Raw genomic sequence first — 568 nt, forward strand, 5'->3', positions numbered from 1 at the left:
TATATATATATAGAGGAGCGATCAAATAAAAATCACTTTCATTTGTACAAACCGTACAAACCACCCTCATACGTTGATTTCATTGTTTAATCTTATGAAAATTTTTCATGAAATTGTTTAATCTTGTGAAATTGTTTCATATAATACTTTTTTTGATGAAATTGTTTCATATATGGTTATGAAATTCTAATGAAACTGTTTCATATAATATTTAATGAAATTGTTTCATGTATTAAAATTAAAATAATAAAGATAATAATATCCATGATTAACACCCTACACAATAAAAATGGTTAATCAACCTCTCATAATTACAAAAAAAAAAATGAACAAAAAAAATTATGATTGGTTGAATGAAGTTTGCACTGTTTGTACAAATTAGGTGGTTTTTATTTGAATGCTTTCCATTAGATATTAAAAAAATTCATTTTGTTTTAAATTTAAATTAGAAATCATCATAATTATTTTAACAAATTTTAAAATATTATTTACATTACATTTCTAAATAACAATTAATGAAATTTTAACTTTTTATTTTTATTCTTTCTTATTTTTTTTAACATATACT

This window comes from Cynara cardunculus (assembly GCF_001531365.2).
Source record: "Cynara cardunculus var. scolymus isolate 2C chromosome LG 15, CcrdV1, whole genome shotgun sequence".
Taxonomy (NCBI): Eukaryota; Viridiplantae; Streptophyta; class Magnoliopsida; order Asterales; family Asteraceae; genus Cynara; species Cynara cardunculus.